This window comes from Hyperolius riggenbachi, chromosome 8, assembly GCF_040937935.1.
Source record: "Hyperolius riggenbachi isolate aHypRig1 chromosome 8, aHypRig1.pri, whole genome shotgun sequence".
NCBI lineage: Eukaryota > Metazoa > Chordata > Amphibia > Anura > Hyperoliidae > Hyperolius > Hyperolius riggenbachi.
In genome coordinates, this window is record NC_090653.1 from 32,117,436 (window position 1) to 32,139,745 (window position 22,310).

General features: G+C 46.1%; 1 protein-coding gene across 9 annotated transcripts in view; it reads right to left on the bottom strand.

Annotated features, from left to right (window-relative positions):
* The window catches only part of SYNGAP1 (synaptic Ras GTPase activating protein 1), a 401,820-nt gene that overhangs the window by 359,509 nt on the left and 20,001 nt on the right, over nucleotides 1-22,310 (bottom strand). The gene's annotated exons all lie outside the window — the stretch shown is intronic.

Here is a 22,310-nt window from a genome sequence, read left to right on the forward strand (position 1 = left end):
ATATATATATATATACTAAACCTGGTGCATCCATGGTGAAGGGGCATCTTATGGATTATGCCCGCTTTGTACCTCATTCCTCCTTGTACCTCTTGTGTCTCCCTGTGTCCTCCTCTGTCCCCCTTGTCTCCACCTCTGACCTCCTTGTGTCCTCCTCTATGCCCATTTGTGTCCCCCTCTATGCCCCTTTGTTTTGTGTCCCCCTCTATGCCCCTTTGTGTACCCCTCTATGCCCCTTTGTGTCCTCCTCTATGCCCCTTTGTGTCCCCCTCTATGCCCCATTGTACCTCGTGCCTCCCTGTGTCCTCCTCTGTCCCCCTTGTCTCCACCTATGACCTCCTTGTGTCCTCCTCTATGCTCCTTAGTGCCCCCCTCTATGCCCATTTGTGTCCCCCTATATGCCCCTTTGTTTTGTGTCCCCCTCTATGCTCCTTTGGGTCCCCTCTATGCCTCTTTGTGTCCCCTCTCCTTGCCCATTTGTGTCGTCCTCTATGCCCCTTTGTGTCCCCCTCTACGCCCCTTTGTGTCCCCCTGTGTCCTCCTCTGACCTTCTTGTGTCCTCCTTTGTGTCCCACTCTATGCCCCTTTGTGTCGTCCTCTATGCCCCTTTGTGTCCCCCTCTATGCCCCTTTGTGTCCCCCTATGTCCTCCTCTGACCTTCTTGTGTCCTCCTTTGTGTCCCACTCTATGCCCCTTTGTGTCCCCCTCTATGCCCCTTTGTGTCCCCCTCTATGCCCCTTTGTGTCCCCCTTTGTGTCCCACTCTATGCCCCTTTGTGTCCCCCTCCTTGCCCCTTAGTGTCCCCCTCTATGCCCCTTTGTGTCCCTCTCTATGCCCCTTGGTGTCCCCCTGTGTCCTCCTCTGCATGGGCACAGTACAGGGAGTCCCTGACATTGCGGTGGGTTGGAGGTTTGTATTGGCAGGCGTTCACAAGTCAGGAACTCCCTGCACTTGGACTATAAGACGCAGTGACTTTTTCCCCACTTTTTGGGGAGAAAAAGTGAATCTTTTAGTTAAAAAAAAATACAGTACTTATACAGATTACCCAGCAGGCTCATGGTGAACCAGAACTCCTAGGAGTGTGTATATACAAATTGGAGGTCGGGCTCCTGAAACCACTGAACTAGAATAATGGAAAAAAAAAAAAAGTCCAACAACATAAAAAAAGCCTGCTAATAAAATAAGAATAATAGTCCGCTAAGGGAGCGCTGCAGATCTATTGGATGGTAGATAGCATTGTGAATGCAAACTGCTGCGGCCTTCCCATATAACCTGCAGGGAGATTGTTCTATACTGTATGTCATAAGGTGGGCACTAATGATACAATCTGTCGAACGATCGATTACGAACTATTCTTTGTATGAACGAACATAAATGATCGTTTGGGACCACTAATGGACAAAAATCTCCCAACCAATCCGATCAGATTGATGAAATCAATCCAAATTTTGGTTTGTCAGTCTGATCGGATTGGTAAGGAGATTTTTGTCCATTGGTGGTCCCAAACAATCATTTACGATCATTCATACAAAGAATGCTTCGTAATCGATCGTTCAGCAAATTGTATCATTAGTGGACACCTATAGAAGGGCAGGAAGGGAGGAAAGATTCTACAATGGGCAAACACTGACCAAATAATCCAGCGATATTGCCCAAGGGATCGGGTCCCTGTCAGCTGACATCAAGCAAATGTATGGCCCCTTAGGGCATATTCATACTGGGGATTTGTGATTAACGCTTATTTTTTATTGGAAATTTTCACTTTTTTTGAGCGATCTCGTTTCTTGCTTTTTTTACATTCGATCAAAAAATTGCGAAAAAGCGTTGCATGCACCGCTTTTACCACAAATCACCAGTGATCGCGGCAGTGAGATCACCGACACATACTATTAATTACAATATTGCTTTTTAACGCGATCGCTGGCGATTCGACGATCGTTGGTGAACGCCTGCAAATCACCCCAGTGTGAATGGGCCCTTAGCCTTCCAGCGCTGGCCTCCTGAGCTCAGTGCCCACTGGGGTCTAGCTTATCCAGGCCTCACGCACTTAACAGCAACAACTCAGTGCCGCGGGAAACCTCTATTTCACAAGGGGTTACAGTATTTGTTAAAGAGGAACTCCAGTGATTTACATTCTGACATTTATCACAAGGTGACATTTTTACTGCTGGCAGGTGATGCCTGTGGAAGGTGATGCTGCTTGCTTTTTGGCAGTTGGAAACAGCTGTAAAGAGTTGTGCATCAAGGCTCCCACAGTGTGATGTCAGAACGATGGTCCTGACATCACACTGTGGGAGGGTTTTCACCACAATATCAGCCATACAGACCCTCCTGATGATCCATTTGTGAAAAGGAATAGATTTCTCATGGGAAAGGGGGTATCAGCTACTGATTGGGATGAAGTTCAGTTCTTGGTCGGAGTTTCTCTTTAACTGTGGGGTGATTCATCCAATGAGTAGCGACGTGTAAAAGATGTTCATTTAACGTAATCGTTTCCCAAAACAGCACGACACAAATTGTGCACACAATCAGAAAGGAACACGTAATTAGAGGTTCCCTTTAGAGTAATCTGTGTGTCACAATGATCAGCAGTTTCAGAAAGCTACACACAGCTGAATTTAGAAGAATCTTTTGGTAAAAATGTAAAACAAGAGGTATTACAGACATAAGGGGTGGTCAGTGATTTGCTAATAATTCTAAATTATGCAAATGCATGCAGCTTGGAAACAGAGCAATCCAATGCAGACGGTGTGCAAGTAATCAGCTAAGAGCCTTTGTTACTGTTTAAACTTAAAGTTAACCAGAGGTGAAAATAAACTGATAAGCAATTGAATCTGTCCTCCTACTCCTAAAAATGAAAAAAAGCATTAAAGGATACCCGAACTGACATGTGACATGATGAGATAGACATGTGTATGTACAGTGCCAAGCACACAAATAACTATGCTGTGTTCCTTTTTTTTCTCTGCCTGAAAGAGTTAAATATAAGGTATGCAAGTGGCTGACTCAGTCCTGACTGACAGGAAGTGACTATGGTGTGACCCCCACTGATAAGAAATTCCAACTTTTAAATACTTTCCTAGCAGAAAATGGCTTCTGAGAGCAAGAAAGAGATAAAAAGGGGAGTTTCTTATCAGGGAGGGTCACACTGTAGTCACTTCCTGTCTGAGTCAGGACTGAGTCAGCCCCTTACATACCTGATATTTAACTCTTTCAGGCAGAGAAAGAAAAAAAGGAACACAGCCTAGTTATTTGTGTGCTATGCACTGTACAGACACATGTCTATCTCATCATGTCACATGTCACCTCGGGTATCCTTTAAGGAATCCCCAGGTAAATATCTGGTCTCAGGTACACTTTGATGCCTGGTACACATGATAAGATTTTCTGGCAGATTTACTGCCAGATCGATTATTTCCAACATGACCGATCGTTTTTTCCATAGAAGTGAACGGAAAATCGATCGGAAATCAGATCAGACATGCTGGAAATAATCGATCTGGCAGTAAATCTGCCAGAAAATCTAAAGGGCCCATACACCTAACGATTTTCCTGCCGATATACAGCAGATTTGATCACTGTGATCAAATCTGCTGTGAAATTGTTGCGCAAACGCTGACCAAACAATCGATTTCCGTCTGAACTCAATCATTCCCGTCGATCCGTCCGTGCGGAAGATTTTGGTCAATCGCCCGCGGATCGGGAGTGCGTCGATAGCGGCGTTCGAATGCCCGACGACCGACAATACATTACTTGTTCCGCCAGCGCGTGTCCCCGCTCTCTCCGCTGTCTTCTTCTCCGCTGGGCTCCGAGTCCGGCTGGATTCACTAAACTTCCTGTCCCGGCAGGAAGTTTAAACAGTAGAGCGCCCTCTACTGTTCCCCGGACAGGAAGTTTAGTGAAGCCAGCCGGACTCGGAGCCCAGCGCGGAGAAGAAGACAGCGGAGACCGGGGGACGCCGGCGGAGCAGGTAATGTATAACTGGCGGGGGGGGAGGGGGGGGGCGGCAGTGGTAGCTTCACAGATGGTGAATCGATTTCATGCTGAAATCGGTTCACAATCTGTTTGCAGTAAAGGCAGCCATACGATCCCTCTCTGATCAGATTCGATCAGAGAGGGATCTATCTGTTGGTCGATCTGATGGCAAATCGACCAGTGTATGGATACCTTTATGGTGTGTACCAGGCATTATAGCTGTAATTTGTTATCAGTGAGGCTGGGTGCCCACATAGCAGAAACGCTAGCGTAGCGGGAAACGCTGCGTTTTATGCAGCAATGTTAGTCTATGGGACGCAGAAGAAGTTGCGTTTCACTGCGTTTGTACAGTATGCGTTTCACAAATGCTTGCAGTGTTGCATAATATGCAAGCTGGCTGCCAAGACGCACATAATGAAAGTCTATGGTAACATATGCATTGCGTTTTCCTTGCATTTTTTCACGTGTTTTTGAATAAAAAATAAAGATTCGTGATGTTTCCACTTCCTGTTGTCTTCGTAGTGATTGCGTACATTTAAATAAAAAAAACTCCTATGAAGCGCATAGGCGTTTTACATTAGAGAACCGCAAACGCATTAAAATGCTCACAAACGCATAAAAAATGCATCTGCGTAAAAAAACCCCGCAAACACAAAACGCACCAAAAACACAGTAAAACCGCAATAGAAAATCGCAATCGCACCATCCTAAAACGCTACTTTTTCACGCTATGTCATTTGTGAACCCAGACAGACTGAAGGACGCTAGAGCCGGACTGGGACCCGACTGGAGAAAACTGTCAGAGGCATAGCTGGATATTAACCTCCCTGGCGTTTTGATTAATTGCGGCGCACGGCCGCGGGAGGGGTTTTTTCAGCTAATTTTTTTCTAACATGTAGCTAGCCTAGCGCTAGCTACATGTTTCCCCCCCTCCCTGCGGCATCCGCCCAGCCCCTCCAATCGCCGCCGGCAATCATACCCAACAGGAAATCCCGTTCTGAACGGGATTTCCTGTATGGGCTTTCCCCGTCTCCATGGCGACGATCGGAATAACGTCATCGATGTTGTGACGTCAGGGGGAGTCCCGATCCACCCCATAGCGCAGCCTGGCGGTGATTGGCCAGGCTGCGCAAGGGGTCTGCGGGGGCCCTCTTTTGCGGCAGGTAGCGGCGGCGATCGCAACAAACACGCAGCTAGCAAAGTGCTAGCTGCGTGTTTGAAAAAAATTATGCAAATCGGCCCACCAGGGCCTGAGCAATGCACTGCGGCGTTACTGGACGAGCTGAGCTCATCCGTAACGCCCAGGAGGTTAACTCTTTCGGGCAGGGAAAAAAAGAACAGGTGTTTGTGTTCTTTACACACGTATATCTCATGACGTCACATGTCATCTCGGATACACTTTAAGCCGATATCAGGGCCCCTCCATGGCCACTATACAGTGGTCATGCCACTTTATCTGAGTATGTTCAATGAATGTTACATCTTAATAAACAATTTGGCCTATAGTGCAGGGCCCTTTCACACTGAGGCAGTGCGTTGCGGTAATTTTACCGCACTCCACCGCTTCCTAATGAAAGTCTATGGGGTAGTTAACACTCCCCAAGTTGCGGTACGCTGCGCCATAAATGCCTCATCTAACGTGAGCACATACCTACGCTACCGCGCGACTCCTGTGGCAAACCGAGAGTCATGCAAGTCTATGGCGACACAGGGTTTTTAAAAATGTTGGCGGCGAACATGCGGCATGCCTGCGCACTTCCATATTTCCAAAACAGGAAGTGAGTGTAAGCGAGCATCACTTCCTGTATGGATGTCTGGGAGAAGGGATTACCGCATATTAATGCGTAAACACGCACCAACAGAAGTGTCTGATTCCGTCAAGCCACTTGGACCTGCCCAGTCAATCCCCTAATCTTTTCCATACCACCCCTCTCCCCATGACATGACTGCATGCCCACATTCTACACTGGCGCAGAGGGTGCTGCTAAGGTTTTTGTGGACCGAAGCAGCAAATCATTTGTGAGCAATCCCCGCCCAACTTGCAGGGAGCGGCAAGCGAAGCCCTGTGCCACCCCTCGGCCACCTCGTGCCTTCTCTTGTCCCCCATTGTTCCTTGGGGACAAGACACAGAAGACTGGGGTCGCCAGGCACAGGGCAGCCCAGCTTGGAGTGGCCCCCCCTCTAAAGGAAGGCCCCAAGCATGGGAGAGCCTTGCTTGTACTCTGGCGGCTCCCCTAACTGGCACAGAGGGTCACTTCCAAGTGCTTAAAGAGGAACTGTAACGACAAAACGTCCCCTGGGGGGTACTCACCTCGGGTGGGGGAAGCCTCCGGATCCTAATGAGGCTTCCCACGCCGTCCTCCATCCGTCAGGGGTCTCGCTGCAGCCCTCCGTGCAGCAGTGACGTAATATTTACCTTCCTGGCTCCTGCGCAGGCGCTCTGACGGCTGTCGGCTCCGAAGTAGGCGGAAATACCCGATCTCCGTCGGGTCTGCTCTACTGCGCAGGCGCAAGTTTCCGGCGCCTGCGCAGTAGAGCGGACCCGACGGAGATCGGGTATTTCCGTCTATTTCCGTGCCGGAAGCCGCCACAGCGCCCCCGCTGGAGCCAGCAAAGGTAAATATTGAACTGACAGTCGGCACAGTCGCCGGCTGTTCGGAGGGCTGCGGCGAGACCCCCGTGGGACAGAGGACGGCGTGGGAAGCCTCATTAGGATCTGGAGGCTTCCCCCACCCGAGGTGAGTACCCCCCAGGGGAGGTTTTTGTTGTTACAGAGTCTCTTTAACGGCTTGGCAGCCCCAAACCATCCCAATGTGAGTTGCACAATGACATTATCGCACCCCCACGCGCCAAGTCTACAATCTAGTGTTTAGCGCATTTATTATCTGTTGCAATGCATGTTCTGCTTTTCGGACGAGAGAGTAAGTACCGCGTTTCATACAGAAGGGCTTGTCGTGCCACCGTGGCTTAATATGTATTTGCAAATCTGCAGAACTAATCCTGTTTATTAAAGACAATTAGAGACAGTGGGTTCTTTTTAGGGCCTTTTGGGTGCGACCCAAAAGGTTTACCCGTGTCTGTTGTTTTCTCTCATTGCGTACCTGGGAGTCGGGCAAAGTTTACAGGCATTTCCAGAGAGTCAGAACTTTTGCGTGGTTTTGGTTTGGCTTGTGCAGCGGGGTATTGTAGTTTCCTGTGGCAGGCAGCCTCCGTGTATCTGGCATGTGTACTCACTGCAATGCACAGTCTGCTTTCATGACGCGCGAGAGAGAGTACCGCGGTTCAGGCAGGAGGCTTGTCCCGCAGCTGTGTCTTAATGTGTACTGCAAATCTGCAGAACTAATCCTGCTCATTAAAGACAATTAGAGACAGTGAGTTTTTTTTGTTGTTTTTTTGTTTCATAGGCCTTCTGGAGAAGACCGGAAGTTTTCATCCTCGTATTTACGGGGATGCGCTCCACCATAGTGAGAACAAAACTGGGAAACCTAAAGGTGCCTATTAAAACGGACCTGAACTAAAAACTTTCTCTCTGCTCTAGGCCCCGTTCACATCACAAACGCGGACGGGCACGCACGCGGAATGCAACGCGTACGAACGCACGCCATGCGCGTTTGTGTGCGTTGCGTGGCTGATCCCATCACTGAAAAGTGAATGGAACAGCCACGCGTTTTTACAAAAAATGCGTGCAGCATGCGTTTCCGGACCGCACAGGTCCGGAACGCATGCAGTGTGAACATCAGACATTGCACTCTATGCAATGTCTGATGTCGTGCATGTCGGCCACCTGCACGCGTTTCCAAAACGCGGCTGGAAACGTGTGCAGTGTGAACGGGGCCTTAAAAGATAAGCAACAGCATAATAACCTTTAGGCCTCTTTCCCATCAGGACTTTGTGTTTGATGCAACGTTAAGGTCGCACAACGTCCCTAACGCAACGCATTGTGCACTATAACTTGGACGTTATAGTCCATTCCTTAGCCCTGCATTTGGTGGGCCGTTTTCATCGCAGTGATGGAACGAAAACGGCGCATGCGTTACATAAACAAATAAATACATTACTGAGCATGTACAACACAAACAACACAGCAGATTTATTGCTAAACGCACAGCATGCATCACCTTCTAATAACTCTAAACGTTACACACAAACGCAACGTGTGCACTGTGAATGTCGCACCGACTTAGTATTGCTGTGCGTTACTCTGCATTATAACATTTTCTAACGTGCGACTTTAACGTCGCACTGTGAAAGAGGCCTTAAAGGACACTCGAGGTGAAAATAAACGAATGAAATAAACAATTGTATTGATCGTTCTTCTCCTAAAAATGAATTTTAGTTTCAAAAACTTTTTTAAGTTTTTTTTTTTAAAAAGTACAACAGCGTTTACAAAAGCCCATAACATAGGGCGTATCCATCATTTAAATATATAACAAACATAAACATAGAAAAACGTGCAAGACTTATTTTAGCTATACAGAGAGGTATACAGTATAAGATGTTCATTGTCCCTAGAAGGAAAGGGCACATGAGCGCAAACCCAGCGAGGTTGAGGCTGATAACCAAGGTTGCCATGTTTTAGTGAATGGCAAGGTGGAGTCATTAATTATGGCCAACATTCTTTCAGAGATCAAAATATCTGTAATTATGGGCCCGTTTCCACTATCGCGAATCTGCATGCGTTTCCTGCATGCAGATTCGCACAGCCAATACAAGTGGATGGGCCTGTTTCCACTTTTCAGTTTTCCTGAGCGTTTTTCTGTGCAGGATTTTTCTGCACGGCAGAGCCCTCAGAATTCGCCTGCGTGTGGAATGCATGCGAATCTCCGCTAATGTATTTAATAGGGAAATCGCCTGCGGCTTTGGCATGCGAATTTTCATGCGAATTAGCATGCGAATTCGCATGGATATCAATGGAAAAGCACACCAGCACTGCCATGGTTAAATTCGCATACAGCGTCATCCATGCAAATTTTCATGCGAAATTTCTCATACAACCGCATGCGGAATTCACATCCGCATGCGAATTTTTACCGCAGCGATTCGCACCGCACAAGTGGAAACGGGACCTATAAGATCAGTGAGTTCAAGTGAAAGGGTAGGTTTTAACCAATGTCTAGCAATGTGGAGGCGTGCTGCCTTGGCAATGTGTTGAGCCAACCTATGCTGTGGATACTTCCATTTCTGTGGTTTATTACCTAGTAGGAGCTGGCGTGGGTCCGGAGAGACGGAAATTTCTAAAGCGGTACCTATAGCTGAGGCTACCTGGGCCCAGAATTGTTTGACTATTGGGCAAAACCACCATACATGTGGAAAATCGCCAATTTGTCCACATCCTCTAAAACAGTTAGGAGAGTTATCCCTGGATAACCACGCAAGGGCTGCAGCATGTTACCGCAGTCACCGCGCACATAGCCTGCTGTAATGGAAGTCTATGGGCCACGTAGGCAGTGCAAGTGACGGGAGTGCAGTGCAGCTCTATGGGAATCCTAGTAATGTCCTTCCTGCCCAGTGAGTACGTTACTAAGCGGGGGGCGTGCCTATGCATATGGCGCTGTTGACGAACTCTGCCGCAGGGTCATATGATTGACATCTTTGCATTGCAATGCAGCAGGAGCCTGTCACCGCACCACAGTGGCAGCACCTTCACATAGTGGTTAGGACTCTCCCCTTGCAGCGCTGGGCCCCTGAATCAAATCCGAGCCAGGGAACTATCTGCATAGAGTTTGTATGTTTTCCCCGTGTCTGCGTGGGTTTCCTCCAGTGCGCGCAAAACGTTACACGCGCTACAATGCGCACAAAACGCTAGTGCGACCGTGATATCAGTTATCATGGTTTAGTGAGTCAAGCCCCTTATCAAAGATATCACACCTTATCAGAGATATCATACCTTATCAGAGTAGCATACTGAGCGCTACGAACCCGCAGGGGCTCAGGGCAGGACCAGTGCCATTGCCAATTAGCAGGCATAAGTTCCTAGCGCTCGCTATGCTACTCTGATAAGGTGTGTTAACTTTGATAAGGTGTGATATCTTTGAGAAGGTGTGATATTTGAGTTATCACGGTTTAGAGAATCAAGCCCAATGTATGAGATTCCTTATTGAAATCACTAATTACTGCAATAAAAAAAAAAAAAAAAACCTTGCGTTAAAACGCAGACAAACACACATGTTGTGCATACAAATGCTTGCTGGTAATCATCCATGGTTCCCGCACACACACAAGTGTAACCTCTGCCTTATGTTTGGACTAGCCCATTGATTAGCTCATCCAGACCAAGCTGATTGAAATCTACACCCTGTATGGGAGCGGTTATTTCTATCATCCCCGCCACGCGCTTTCGCCATTCCCGCCACTGTCCATATCACTGAACCTGGATGCTCAGCTGTCACCCTGACAGCAGAGCTTCCATATATTGGGCATGAGCCAACCCCATGATTCCTGTGAGCCAATCACAACACTTAAAAGGGCACAGATGGCTCTGGTGAACCGAGCAGCATTTTTATCCCCCGGGGCATCTCAATAGCACACTAAAAATCCACGCCAACAATGTGTCTCCTTGCTAAAACAAATTCCACATTATCTCTTCTTTTTACATTTAAAAGTTTGTTAGAGGCTTTTGTGACGTCACGCACAAAGTGCGCCCGGCCACAGGCGCAATCAAGGATGCACACAGCCGGGCCTGGGCATGCATACTAATGGATGCATGTGGACACGCGCATGCATATTACTGCGGGACATTGCGACCCGGAAGTAGTAAGCGGCCAGGCTGCCCACAGTTATTCGCGGAGAACATATGAGGCGAGCTGTTCGCCAACATCTCTAATTAGCAGTAGCAATAAGCAAACAAAAGATTTCACCAGCAGGGGGAGGTTGTGAGGTAGCGCACTGTACTTCACACAGTACATTCACACCTTCCCCTGGGTAAAGAAAGGCAGAGGGAAGGGGGGGGGGGCATGGCAGATCCTACAGCTACTAGAAACCAGGACAAACTGCAGAAAAGCTGCTTGGATCCCTCTAAAGCTTCCAGAGCTGTCCAGTCCGCAACAGGCCAACATGGGTTCTCAGTTTTCCATGCATGAAAACAGACAACTGTGCTCCCTGCCTTAGGCTGGGTGCACGCATAGTAGAAAAGCTAGCGTCGCGTAAAACGCAGCTATGCAGCAATGTTAGTCTATGGGACGCAGAAGAAGCTGCAGTGCACTCCAATTTACAGTATGCGTTCTGTAAATGCTTGTAGTGTTGCATATTATGCAGGCTGGCTGCCAAAACGCACATAATGAAAGTCTATGGTAACGCATATGCATAGCGTTTTGCATTCGTTTTTTTAATGTGTTTTTGATTAAAGAATAAAGATCTCGGTTGTGGTTTCCCTTCCTGTTGTCTTGCTAGTGATTTGCATAAAGTTATATATATATTAAAATAATGCATAAAAAATACATATGCATTTTAAATTAGCGAATAGCAAACACACGCAAAAAGCATGAAAACCCCATCAACGTAAAACGCACCGAAAATGCAGTAAAAACGCGATCGAAAATTGCAAACGCACCATCCTTAAACGCTACTTTTTCACACTATGTCATATGTGAACCCAGCCTCATGCAAATGTTATGCGTTTCACACAAACAATTTGTGTGCGATTTTTTTTTTTTTTTTTGCACTGCCATTGACTTACATTGAAACACAATGAAAAGAAGCAGATCTGCCGTCCAAATGTAAAAAAAAAAAGCAGGAACTTTGCAAAACCTAAATTGCGTACAAAAACATAAAACATTGCTTTAAATATGTTTAGATGTGCGGCGATCGCAGTTTTGGAAAATCACAAATTTTAAAATAAGTGTGAACCCTGCCTAAGGCTAGGGACAGACTAAAAATCGCAAAATGATATCGCAATTGCTAGCATCTTGTGCAAGAACTTTGTTTGTGATTTGTGCTGCATTTTCTGGCAATTAAAGTAATTAATATACTATATGTATTGGAGTATTAACACTCACAAAATGCTGCATGTCCTGTGTTTGCGATTTCCAAGATTGCAATCACTCTACTGGACTCAACACCACTGACGGAGACCCCATTCACACTAGATCGTTTTGCCAGAGATTTCGGCTCAAGCGCTAGCGGTTTTTAAAGCGCTAGTGCAATATTAACCTATGGGTCTGTTCTCACTTGGGCAATTTGCGTTAACCGCCGGTGATTAATGCAAATCGCTCAAAAAAAAAATTTGTATCCTGCACCATTTTCAGGCGATTTCCCGGTGATCGCGTTTAGCGCTATAGAAGTGTGAATGGCGTTAATCGACAAAAAAACCGCCAGAGCAAAATGCTAGCAAAAGCGCGTTTTGCGTTTTTTAAGTGTAAATGGGGCCTTACACTAGCAAAGCGTTTTTGAAGCGTTGGCTCCTGCATGATTGATCTGCATGGATGAACGTGACCACCATGCTTTTTGTGCACAAATGAGCAGGCTGCCTTTTAACCTCCTGCCGACCGCGTCACGCCGACGGGCGTGGCCGCAGCCCCAAGACCGCCTGTCGCCGATTGGCGTAAAGTCATGGGGCTCTGTTTTGCAGGAGATCGCGTGCTGGTTGCGCGCGCATCTGCTGCTCGGTGGGTGGAGCGGAGCCTTCAGTCTCCGAACGGCTATCGCCGCTCGGGAGACTGTTGGACGGCGTGATCGCCGTCTAATTACTGGTACAGCGTTGCGATCAGCAGCAGCGGTGTACTGGGGACAACCGTGTGACACGGCTGTCCCCTCCATATGCTGGGCAGTGATCTGTTGTCATAGGCTGAAGCCTATGACAGCTGATCACACTGATTGGCTGGCAGGGGGAGGGAGGGAGCAGGGCTACAAGAAAAAAAAAATAGTCATTTTTATTTAAAAAAAAGTAAACAAATATTGATTTGAAAAAAATAAACACGGGAGGGGGGGCGATCAGACCCCACCAACACACAGCAATGTCGGTGGGGAGAAAAGAGGGGGGGAATCACTTGTGTGCTGTGTCGTGTGGCCCTGCAGCTTGGCCTTAAAGCTGCAGTGGCCAATTTAATAAAAAAGTGCCTGGTCTTTAGGGGGGTTTAACACTGCGGCCCTCAAGTGGTTAATGGAAACACAGCCTAATGTGTGAACCAGGTCTAAAACTGATTGAAAACTGATTGGCCAGTACTGGATCAGACCGTAAATGTGCAGATTTATGTGTGAACCAGGCCTAAGGTATGGCCAATGCGATGCAAATAATTGTGAGTTGACCTTTTTTTATCCTAATTTTATGCAAATTTACGCAGCCCAAAAAATGGAAACAATCAAATACAAAATCAGCTATTGTAAAATTAGCGTAACAATTTTCATCCATTTGGGAATTACAGAATTTGCATTTTGATAGCCATTATGAGTTAGGCTTTGTTCACTTTATAAATCGCAAAGTGCGATCGCAAGCACTGCGCGCTTTTCTGCACAGTTTTTTCAAGCGATTGCCGACATTTTCTGAGAGTTGAGTGATTTTGTATAAGAGCTTTTCTTAGCGCTTTTGATGAGCGATTGAGATTTTCACTTCCTGACGTCAATCAGGAAGTGAACTCTGACCCGGAAAAGAATAAATACAAAGTGCTTTTTTTATCGCATAGAGATTTCCCTACACCTTCCATTGAGCCAAAATGCTCAGAAAACGGTACAGGCATCGCTTTTGAGAACGGCACTGAATCGAAAGGCTCATATGTGAACACTCTCATAAAAAAATCATTGCACAATCCCTTTTAGGCCTCTTGCACACTGCAAGCGATTCCGATTCAGATTCCGCTTTTTTATCAGTTTTTACATCCGATTCAGATTCAGATTTGCAGTTTGCTCCCTGCACACTGCAAATCGGAATCTGAATCGGATGTAAAAACAGATTAAAAAGCGGAATCTGAATCGGAATTGCTTGCAGTGTGCAAGAGGCCTTAGGGGGATTTTCAAAATTGCCAGCACTTAAAAAAATCTGAAAACGCTCATAGTGTGAACAAGGGTTCACACTAAGGGCACTTTTGGGTTTTTTTAAGCCCCGGCGATTTTCAAAATCACCCTAAACGTGCTGGTGCAATGATCCCCTATGAGAGTGTTTACATCTGAGCCTTTCGATTACGATCCACTCACCAAAGCGCTGCCTGTACCATTTTGTGGGCAATTTGCCTATAATGGAAGGTACCGGGAAATGCAAAGTGCTTGAAAAAGCGCTTTGTATAGCGATTTCCCCAGCGCTTTTTAGAATAAATACATTATAATTATTCTTTTCCAGGTCAAAGAGTTAACGTCCTGACTGACATCAGGAAGTGGAAAAAAACGAATCGCTCTGCAAAAGCGCATAGAAAAGCGCTTTACTAAAAATCACTAACGTGCGGTTAAAAATCGACCCCCAAATTTGCAAAACGCTGGCGTCAGCGATTGCAATTTATGATGTGAACAGGGCCTAACAGCGGATTTGATTGTGTGTTTCTGTATAATCTGATTTCTGTGGAGTGGAATGATTTTCTCCCCCTCTGTCCTATATATTACTGTATATATGGAAGATGTTGGCACTATAGCAATCAGTAATAATAATAATAATAATAATAATAATAATAATAATAATAATGTGCTCTCCCTGTCTAGCGATTGTGTAGATTGTTGTCTCAGGTATTCAATACAAGCCTCTGGTATCGCCCCCCTCCCTCCCCCGGTTACCACTGGCGATATCCCTGGCGATGGCGGCGGAACGTGTGACTGAACCATCCATCATCAGATCCGAATCCATCAACACGAGTGCCAGACAAAACACAAACACTCACTAGAGGCGTGAGAGAGATAATCGGAGGTCTCCCAGGACTGACAGTAAATTAAACACGCACTTAATGAGCTGCAGAGAAAGCAACAACGCAACCCTGCTGTATACAAAACAGCAAGCAGAACCGCATGCAGAACAGCAGCAGCAACGCGCAAGACAGAAGAGCAAGAATAAATAAGAATGTGAGCGAGGAGGCAAGCAGCAGAGAAGTAAAGGTGCATACACACATACAACAATAATAATAATAAGCAAGCAACGATAGTTGAAATAGCGATAGGGTAATAAAGCAAAGTAACAACTTTAAAAGCGTCCAGCGATGCAGCCGATGAAAAGCAGATGATGCGGAAAGAATATACTATTTAATAGTTGTTTTTAGGCATACGCTGTGGTTTGTGAACGATCGTTTCCTTGACGATCTCCGCACACACACACACACACACTTATTAAGGACTAGCAGACCTAACATAATGGGCTGTAGGCCTCACTCACAAATCCCCTCCCCTGTGACTGCCGCATGTAAGTGCACATGTCCGCACACCGTATGCACACACGCAAACAGGGCTGTGGAGTCGGTACAAAAATCTTCCGACTCCTCAGTTTATGAAACCACGACTCCAACTCAGACTCTGGGTACCCAAAATGGCTCAGATTCCTCGACTCCGACTCCTTAGTCTAATACTTAACACCCTGTGGATTTTGTACAAAAATCATCCGACTCCTCAGTTTATGAAATCAACGACTCCGACTCCGGGTGCCCCGACTCCGACTCCTCGACTCCGACTCGACAGCAGCCATGCACGCAAATGCACTCAAACGAATATGCAGCCAACCGCAACCTTTCATGCAACGCCTAGTGTATGCCCAGGCTGATGAACATGTCTTTTTTGACCTAATCAAACTATGTAACTATACGATTCCAGTTTTGCGGAAAAAAAACGAAACACGTGAAAAACGTAAAAAACAAAATCAAAAAACAAAAACAGGTCAGATGCGAAGAAGCAGAGCAGTCTGTACATGCAGATGGGCACCCAGTGTAACAAATTAGAGCTCTTCACTGAAAAAAAACATGCAGATAGGCCTAGTGCACACCAGAGCGGTTCGGCTGCGTTTTGCGATCCGCTTGCGGGTGCTGATCCGCTGGGGTAATGTATTACAATGGGCTGGTGCACACCAGAGCGGGAGGCATTTTGCAGAAACGCATACTCCCGGGCTGCTGCAGATTTTGGATTGCGGATGCGTTTCTGCCTCAATGTTAAGTATAGGAAAAACGCAAACCGCTCTGAAAAACGGCACTTCAGAGCGGTTTGCCAGGCGTTTTTTGTTACAGTAGCTGTTCAGTAACAGCTTTACTGTAACAATACATGAAATCTACTATACCAAAAACGCTTCACAAAACCGCAAAACGCTAGCTGAAACGCTACAGAAAAAGAAAAAGCGTTTCAAAATCTGCTAGCATTTTGCGGATCTGCTAGCGGTTTTTGGTGTGCTCCAGGCCTAACATTGCAGTGTGATTAGAAAATGCAGAAAAAAAGAAAGCTAAACAGGTGAAACGTAAAAAAAACCCCAAAAAACACAGGTGAGATGCGAAGGAGCAGAGCAGCCTGTACACGCAGATGGGCACCCAGTATAACAAATTAGAACTCTTTACTGAAGAAAACACAAAAAGCATGCAAAAACCGCTAGCGCGGCCGTGCTACGAGCTATCACGGTTTAGTGAATCAAGCCCGATGAGCGTTTGTGGATTTTTTTAAAGGGGTTCTGTTGACCTTTTAAAGAACAAAAACTGCCACTTCCCTTGTACAGCTTTCATCAAAGCCAGGCTGAGTTCCAGTAGCCTATTATTTCATTCATTATTTTAATTAGAGCCTGCAGTCATCGTCTGAAAAGTGCTGCAGACATCTCCTATGCTCTGTGACACCAAACTTGTCTGCAATGCTGCTGATAGAGCAGGTCAGAGAACTTTCTCCCCACCTCTCCTACCAGGACAGCATGGTTGTTGTTGTTTTTTTACTCATGCCCACTGAGCAGAGGGAGGAGCTAAGCTGGCTATAACTTCCCTTACACTTTCTGGAATACTTAAAAAACGGATCTGAACTCAGAACTTCCACTGGCCTTGTTCACATTGCGCTCGGCTCGCATGTCCGTCCGTGGCGGCCTTATTTTGAGGCGTTTTTTCTTTCCGATTTCCGACGCTTGGGTGGGCGATTTTTTTTTGGGAGGGGTTTGCCGTTTCCGACGCGTTTTTACCGAGCGTTTTGGTAATTCACTCCACAACGCAAGTCAGGAAGTAAACTTTTTGATCCGGAAAATAATAAATACAATGTATTTATTCTTAAAAACGCGAACACAATCGCTCCCCATAGCAGTTTTGTGAGTGTTTCGCGTTTTTCCTATACCTCCCATTATAGCAAAAATGCCCTAAAACGTCTCAAGAACCGCTTTTGAAAACGGACAGCGCACGGAACGCTCTAGTCTGAACTACACCAGAGCACAACATGGTGTAACCGCTTTCTGAGCGTTTTTGGAAAGACGTCCGCGCTTAGATTTTCCAAAAAAAGCCTCTAATGTGAACTAAAGCTTAACTGCTCAAAAAGATAAGCAACAGCATAATAACATTTAAAGAAAAAAAATCTGTTACAGCTGGGACAAATCCTGCAATACATCTGCAGTGTGCCTACTTCCTGCTTTTAATGGAAGCAGACATAGGGTTAACATCCTGTGTTTACAAATTAGCTGTTCTGCCAAGGAAGCCAGCTGACACAACAGATAGATCAAGTTACAGTGGTGATTAGTCACAGATGAGGGGGAAGTAGACAGGCTAAACTCTCTAAATACATACAGGGCGCATTTCTCTGTTTTCCCTCTGTCCTGTGAAAGAGGTCAGGTCCACATTAACCTCTTGAGGACCACAGTGGTAAACCCCCTAAAGACCAGGCTATTTTTCTTCAAAATTGGCCACTGCAGCTTTAAGGCCAAGCTGCAGGGCCGCACAGCACAGCACACGGGTGATTCTCCCCCCGCCCCCCACCCTTTTCTCCGAATTTTTACCGCGGCGATTCGCACCGCACAAGTGGAAATGCAGTCTAAGGAGAAGCAGCTAGTCTAGGGCATTTTGATACTACACCGGGCTATGTAACTAGTGCAGGGGATGGGGTTAGGCCCCATTCACACTTGCTAAACGCAAAACGCCAGCGCTTTTGCTAGCGTTTTTATATTTAAATAAATATCGCTGGTTTTACACTATGTGAGGCGTTTGCTTTGAGGTAACATCTGTGTGGAGGTCAGTATTTGATGTGGAGGGGAAGATAAAGGGCCCGTTTCCACTAGGAGCGGTGTGATGCGGCTATATAGCCGCATCACACCGCAGGTGTCCTGAAACACATGCACAGCAATGGAAGTTTCCACTGGGTGCATGTTGTGCGGAGCGGTGCGATCCGAAAATCTGCAGCATGCTGCAGATTATCGCACGGCCGCAACTGCCCGCAGCCGCGTCCCATCTCCCCCATGGACTTCCACATTGGGAGATACGGAAGTGATGCGGCCGGCGGCGGAAGTGATGCGATGCGGCTACTTAGCCACATTTGCATCATTTACAAGTGGAAACCCGCCCAAAGGGAATCTGGCATTCGGTGGTGACATACAGCAGTTCGGTGTAGTGGCGGACGGCCCGAAGTGTCCCAAAGCGCTGACAGACCTATAGGAAGATAAGAAGTTGCAATATCGTGACCCCTCTGCAGATGCGGACTTTATACTCATTGACTTTTAATGTGGATGTCACTCATATAGATAAAGTTGAGACAGCGCCACCTTCTATTGTGTATGAAAAAGTATATGGTTTGGTGTTTTGCTGAAAATCATGGCAACAGTATACAGTTTCATGCTAATGCTACGTACACACATACGACAACGATCGTTCGTTGAGAACGACAAACGAACTTTTAATTGATGAAAGAACGACCTAAGTAAAGATAGTTTTAAAAGGTGTGTAACGATCTGATCGTTAGAACGAACGTTACATCACGTAAAGCAACTATTGCGCCTGCGCATAAAAATGAGAGGTTTCACAGAGAAATAGTGAAATGCGCATGACAAGCCTAGTACGAACGACCGTTTCCAACGATGTACTACTTTTGCAAACGATCGTCGTTGGTTAAAATCCGCCGAGACAGAACTTTCTTTTGTAGCGATTTGGCTCGTTCGTCGTTTACCTTAATAGTCGGTGGTTCGTTTTTTGTAACGATCGTCGTTGGTAAAGATCGGGGAACGATCGTTACAAACGACTATAGTCGCATGTGTGTACGCACCTTAACTCTCTTTCACATTGATTCATAAGTCTGCACCAAGCAGGAAGTAAGAGCGATTGCTGCCTTCACACCCGTACAGCTACCTTGGTTTACTGTAATGGTACTTTTACCCCACAGAGTGGAGGGATTCTCACAGCCGTGGGAATTCTGGTATGCATAAGCATCAATTGGGAGCAATTGCTCCCATCTCATTAAAGGGGAACTGAAGTAAGAGGTATACGGAGGCTGCCATATTTTTTTCCTTGTAATCAATACCAGTTGCCTGGCAGCCCTGCTGGTCTATTTCTCTGCAGTAGTATCTGAATCACACCAGAAACAAGCATGTAGCTAGTCTTGTCAGATCTGACGTTAAAGTCTGAAACGCCTGATCTGCTGCATGCTTGTTCAGGGGCTATGGCTAATAGTATTAGAGGCAGAGGACCAGCAGGGCTGCCAGGCAACTGGTATTGCTTAAAAGGAAATAAACATGGCAGCCTCCATATACCTCTCTCTTCAGTTCCCCTTTAAGGGTAGAAACACACTAGGCAGTGTGGGAAAGGTAGTGCTTTGCTGCATTAGCATTTGTGCGTTTTCTATACGTTTGCGTTGTGTTCCGCAAATGCGTTTTAATGTTTGCTGTTTGCATATATAAATCGCATATGCATTTTGCATGCTTTTTTTTATGCGTTTTATGGAAATCGCAAGGAAGTCAACAGGAAGCAGAAATAGATCAAACTTTTTTTTAAAAAACGCATACAAAAATGCATTGAAAAAATGCACTAAAACACAATGTTATCTCTGAGTCACCATTGACTTTCCTTATGTGCGTTTTAGATGCATTTTGGAAAAATATGCAACAACACCAGCGTTTTTAAGCGTTTTTATTGCAGAACGCAAACACATGTGGCCTATTGACTAACATTATACGCCTGAACGCTAACGTTTTACGCAACGCTAGCATTTCTGCCTAGTGTGTTACTACATAACAGTTGAGCCATGCAAGGCAGTGTTCCCAGTGCCTCACTGAGAAGTCTATGGAGAAAAAAAATCAAGGAAATCACCAGTAATCCCAAAACAAAATATAGCCTCAGTTTACAGCGCCACCTCCTGGTCTAACTGGTAAGCATTGCAGGTTCAAACAAGGCCTCATTTTGTTGCAGCGTGATAACAATGAGAGATTAAATCAATCTAATTATCGGTCACCAAGTCCAGGGGCTTTGACTTCTTTATTGCAAAAGTAAAGCAACACTCATCACAAAATATCACAAGGTGGAGGCGGAGCTCCCAAAAATATATCGCTTACGTATTTCAAATTGTAAAAATGTTTTACTTTTTAATTATAAAACAAGGGAATGAAATCAACAAATGTGAGAATAAAATGATAATTGTACAACCACTGTAAATGTAAGGAGTAATTGAAAGAACTTATTAAAAAAAAACAGCAGTTGTGTTAAAGAGGAACTGTCACGAAAATCTTAAAATTTAAAACACATACAAATAAGAAGTTAATTTCTTCCAGAGTAAAATGAGCCATAAGTGACTTTTCTCCTATGTTGCTGTTAGTTAGGTTGATGGGAGAGCTGGCAGGCACTCGGGTTATGCTGTGTGTAGCGGGCAAAAATGGACAAACACCCAGGTTCACTATGTGCTCAAGACTAAAAAGGCAAAGTCTATGCAAAAACAGCTGGAGGGAACATGAAAAGTCTGGCACTATAGTGTTTATTTCATAAATGGAAACAATGCAGCAAGCAGCGGTGTGCATAAATATCTTGCAGTGAACTGGCATACAAAGTAGTAGCATAGCATGTAAAAATCGAAAGTGCTGGAAGGCTGTACCTGGGTGTGGGGAGTTGGCAGGTGTGGGCGCCAAAGGGTGCACGGCCGTCGGCGGTCAGGAAATCCATGGCGACGGGGCGGGATGACGTCACCGACGTCATCGGGAGTCCTGATCCACCCCTCAGCGCTGCCTGGCGCTGATAGGCCAGGCTGCGCAAGGAGTCTAGGGGGGGGCGGCGTGGCGGATAGCGGCGAATCAGCGCGGGGCGGCAGCGATCGGTGTGCTAGCTGCGTGCAGCAAAAAAAAATTGTGCCAATCGTCCCAGCAGGGCCTGAGAAAACCTCTTGCGCGGCTTGTTCGGGGTTACCGCCAGGAAGGTTAATGTGTGACATTAATGTCGCACTGTGAAAGAGGCCATACAGTAAGTATTAGAAATCTGACATTACCGGCAGATTCTGGGCTAGTCCATCTCTCCATGGGGGATTCTCAGCTTAGCCTTTATTCTTTATAAAGACACTCCCTGAAAAAGAGTTATACAAAGATGCTGACCACTTTTTTTGGCAGTTGGACGAAGCAACTGCCATTCACTAAGTGCTTTTAAAAATAAAGAAAATCCTAAGAACCCCCCCCCCCCATGAGAAGATGGGTGGGTCCAAAATCTGTTGGTAATGTCAGATTTCTACTTCTTACTGTAAGTGACCGCAACACTTACAGAAAAGTAATTTATGTCTCATTTTACTCTGGAAGAAACATACTTCTTATTTGTAAATGTTGACATGTATTTAACATTTTAAGATTTTCGCGACAGAGGTCCTTTAAGGACTAACAACTGGGCTTGACTTAAAATTAAATTAGTCTTTCATTAAAGAAAATATGTAAGGAAAAAAAAGGGCCTCCTGGGGGTACTCACCTTGGGAGGGGGAAGTCTCTGGATCCTAACCAGGCTTCCCCCATCCTCCTCCATTGCTTTGCCGGGACCCCCCGAATCGCAGCGAGGTAAATATTTACCTACCGCAATCCTGCGCAGGCACATTAGCAGCTCTTCATTCGGGTTAAGGCGGAAATAGCCAAACTCGATCAATCTGCTCTACTGCGCAGGCGCGAGTCCTTTTGCATCTGTGCAGTAGAGTGGATACGATTGGGTTCGGCTAGTTCCTCCTTAACCCGAATGAAGAACCGCTACTGCGCCTGCACTGGATCCCAGAGAGGTACATAAAGCTAAGCTTATAGGGGTAGCCAGCGCTGGATTCCCTGCAGCTACAGGGGAGGGGGAAGCCTATTTGGGACCCTGAGGCTCCGCCTCCCGAGGTAAGTATCCTCCAGAGGGTTTTTTTTATGTTACAGAGTCTCTTTAAAAATCTGCAGTAAACATGTATCGGTGTTGCACATTTTGCAAAGGACACCTGAAGTGAGAGAGGGGCTGCTATATTTATTTCCTTTTAAAACATGCACATTGCCTGGCTGTCCTGCTGATCCTCCGCCA